Below are 4,414 nucleotides of genomic sequence, written 5' to 3'. Positions count from 1 at the left end.
TTAAAACAACATCCTGGTCAGGTATAGTGGCTCACGGCTATAGTCCCAGCACTTTGGGAGGCCAAGACAAGAGAATTGTCTGAGACTAGGAGTTTGAGGCTACAGTGAGGAGTTTGAGGCTACTGCATTCCTGCTTGGATGACAGAGTGAGATCCTGTCTCTAAAAAATAAAAGCAAAGAAACAAACATGCATTTATTATGTCACAGTTTATGTGGGTCAGGAACCTGGGCATGGCTTAGCTGGGTCCTCAGTTTCATGGTCTGTCACAAGGCTGCAATCAAGGTGTTGGCCCAGGGGCTGTGTTCTCATCTGAAGGCTTGATTGGAAAAGGATCCATTTTCAAAAACACAAAGTGGTTATTGGCAACATTCAATTCCTCACAGTCTGTTGACTTTAGGGCCCCAGTTTATCACGGGCTTTTGGCATGAGACCACTCTTAGTTCATCAAAGCATGCAAACTAAGAAGGGAATAGAGAGTGTCAGCTAACAAGATAGAAATTACAATTTTTCACAATCCAGTCATGTGAGTGACATTCCATTGCCTTTGGTATATTTTTATTGGTTACAATCAAGTGACTAGGTCCAGTCTATGTTCCGAGGGGAGGGGATGTGTATACTAAGAGATGGAGATAATTATGGGTTGGTGAGTTAAATTGTGTCCCCCAAAAGATACATTGAAATCCTAACTCCCAGTACATGTGAATGTGACCTTCTTTGGAAATGAGGTCTTTGCAGCTATACTCAAGTTAGGATGAGCTCATAGTTGATTCATGTGGGCCTTAAATCCCATGACTGGTGTTCTCATAAAAAGATCACATGAAGACACAGAGACACACACAGAGGGAAGACAGCCACATGAAGACAGAGGCAAAAATATGGTGAAGCTACAAGCCAAGGAATGCCAAGGCTTGCCAGAAGCTACCAGGAGTCAGGAGAGAGATATTCTTCCCCTAGAACAGATTCTTCTCTAGAAACTCAGAGGGAACATAGCCCTGATGACACTTTGATTTTGGACATCTGGCCTCCAGAACTGTGAAACAACAAGTTTCTGTTGTTTTAAGCCCCCTAGATTCTGGCACTTTGTTATGGCAGCACTAGGACACTGACACAGAGCCCATGCTAGAAGCCAGCCCACTACAACCAGCAAATTTGCAGATTCCTGAGCCCATGCTCCCCACCTCCTGCCACCACCATTACAATGTGATATGATGGGTTTAGTGGAGACCTGTTGGTTTTGATGTAGGAAGTCAAGGACCACATGAGGGAAACAGTCTCTTTGGCCAAACCCTGTCCCCCCTCCAGCCCTCTGTGCAGCCTCCCCACCACAACCTGTATGGCCACGCCCTGGTGTTTCCTCTGCCTCCTTGTCCCCCTCCCTTGCCTACCTAATAACATACTCATCTAGACCCTGGTTGGAAGCCTCCACGGACCCTGCTACACCACCCGCCTGAATTATTAATAGCAGTTTCCTTCTCTGTGATCCCAGTCACTCTGTGCCTACATGTGCCAGAGGCACTTTGCCTCTCATGTTGCATTGCTGCTATTCTCTCTTCTCTGTCTCCCTCTCTAGGCTGCGAACACCCCAAGAACAGGAGCTGTGCCTGATTTAGTCTCATGCCCCCAGAGCCTGGCACAATGCATGCCCATTGTCAATGACTAAGTGAATGAAAGAATCTCTAGGGCTGCTCGGCCATTGGCATATGATCTGGAGGACACTGCAGCCACCCCTTGCCTGGCAGTCTTTGGGAGCTGTCTTGGTTTACACCACAGGACCACTCCAGAAGAGAAGTGATAGTCTGGGAAGAACGAGTCATTTCTTGGGCACTGAGGTAAGGAGCTCAGCATCCAAGAGCATCAGAGCTAGAAGCGAGGCATCCTGAATATCAGCCCTACTTGGGCTGTGGGGACAGGCTTTGCTACTGAGGGGCCCAGCTCTGATGTGGCTTACAAGACCCCACTGATGGCTGACAGGGCTAGCTAGCTTCCCCTATGCTGTGGGGAGAGAATTTCTCGTACACAAGAGGCTAAGCCAGTGGTTCTTGTGTCCCTCACCCCCTGCCCAGCAGAAAGAGAAACTGTAGGGAAAGTTGGGGGATCCCCAGCTGGGTCACTGGACCATTCTATGGGTCTCTCAAGACAAGAGGCATTGGAAAGACTGTACCTGTGCATGACGGCTGGGAGGTGGGTGTTTTTATAACAACTTCTTTGAGACAGCATCAATGTAGTATACAATCCATTCATTTAACACATGAAATTTAGAAGTTTTCTATAGTCACAGAATTGGGCAAATATCATCACAACTGATTTTAGAACATTTTCATCACCCCCAAAAGAAACTCCATGCCTGTTAGCAGTCCCCTTCCCATTCTTCTCACCCCCAAGCCCTGAAACCACTTCCCTCCTTTCTGCCATCCATACTGTAGCATGCACCAGTACTGCATTCCTTTTTATTGCTCGATAATATTCCATTGTAGGGACAAACAACATATTTTCTTTCTCCATTCATGAGAGTGGAATATTTTTAGGATAAGAATCCCATTGGAACCTGATGAATATAAAATTGGTTTTAAAATGTAAGGCAGACAAACCACTCCTCTGCTAAACACCCTGCTGTGGGAATACTATGCACAGTGATGCAGATGAACACAGATTCATTGAGTCAAAGAAGCCAGACTCAGAAAGAGTATGTACTGGAGGTGGTTATTTATGTGAATTTCTAGAACCAGAAAAACTAATCTTTAATGATAAAATCAAATCTGTGGTCTCTTGGGGGGCACTGGGAGAATTGACTGAAAAGTGCTGGGAGAGAACTTCGAGAGGGGAGTGGGGGCTGGCCATTACTCAGGTGCATACATTTGACAAAGTTCATCAAACGATATCCTCAAAATGTGTGCACTTTATTGTATAGTAAATTATACTTAAAAAGTTGATTGAAATATAAAACTCCAGTGTGGTGGTCCTCCATTCCACTCAGAGTGAAAACTGACTTCCTTCCAGGGCCTTCGGAGTCCCATGTGGCCCACTTACCTCTGTCATCTCTCCCACTACAGCTGCTCCCAGTGCCTGCCATAAGCCTTTTGCTCGAGCACTTCCTTCTGCCTGGAATGCTCATGCCAACACCCCACCTCCTCAGAGTTTTGCTTAAACCTCACCTTCTTAATGAGGCTCCACTTGGCCTCCTGATTTAATTCTACAATCCCCCCACCCCAGCATTCCTGTTTCCTTTTAAGTTTTCTCCATAACACTTATCACCCCTAACATAGTTTAATTTTTACTTTTTTTTTAAGAGATGGGGTCTTGCTCTGTTGCCCAAGCTGGAGTTCAGTGGCACAATCATAACTGGCTGCAGCCTCGAACTCCTGGGCTCAAGCAATCCTCTTGCCTCAGTCTTCCAAGTAGCTGGGACTATAGGTGTGTGCTACCATGCCCAGCTAATTTTTCTTATTTTTTTGTAGAGACAGGTTCTCACTATGTCACCCAAGTTGGTCTCAAACTCCTGGCCTCAAGCAATCCTCCTGCCTCAGCCTCCAAAAGCACTGGGATTTATAGGAGTGAGCCACTGTTCTGGCCTAACATACTTTGTGACGTACCTGCCTATCTACTAGAATGCAAGCTCCCTAAGAGTAGGGATCTTTGTGTTGTTCACTGAGGCATCTCAAGTGTCTGGAATAGTGCCTGGTACATATTAGGTGCTCAACTAACATTTGTTGAACACGCCATAGTGATGTTCTTGGTATTTAGCAGGATTTATTTTGGAAATCCCAGCCTGTCTCAGCAACATAAGAGAAACCAAAGGAGAATGTCTGTTCCACAATGGGACCTGAAACTTTGGGGGTAGGGGCCTCCCTCTGAATTGAGGTGTGAAGAACACACCATTTTCAGAGGCAAGAGCTGAAAGGAGGATGAGCCCCAGGGATGGAGTCAGGGACCTCGTGCAGCCTTTTCCACAAGGAAAACCTCCTTCCAAGACATGAAGCATGCTCTGCTTTGCTCACAATGTTTTTTTTTTTTTTTTTTTCAAATGAGGAGGCTGGGACACAGAGAAGTCCAGTGTCTTGTCAAAGCCTGCAGCAAATTATCAGCCAAAGCCCACAAAACATCCAGACACTTCTAAACAATAAGATTTGACAGAGCAAAATGTATAAATCTGCCCTTCTCTGGCCCTAATGAGAACTCTGAGGATAGAGAGCAACCTGCAAATAATTATGTGTGAAAGATACTCGGTTTGGGGAGAAAGACCTTTGAAGACAAGAGAACCAGAAAGAGAATGGAGGACAGGTGTGGGGGAGAGCCAGCACACTCCTTGGTAGTAGAGTAAGGCCCCCTTGAAGCAAGGGAGCCGTTCCTGGGACTCCTTCCCCTGTAGGGCTATGTTAGCTTTCTCAGGAAAACCCTACCACAGCAGATTTTTGG

The sequence above is a fragment of the Lemur catta genome, chromosome 14, assembly GCF_020740605.2.
Source record: "Lemur catta isolate mLemCat1 chromosome 14, mLemCat1.pri, whole genome shotgun sequence".
NCBI lineage: Eukaryota > Metazoa > Chordata > Mammalia > Primates > Lemuridae > Lemur > Lemur catta.
Note: the sequence above shows the minus strand (reverse complement) of the source record.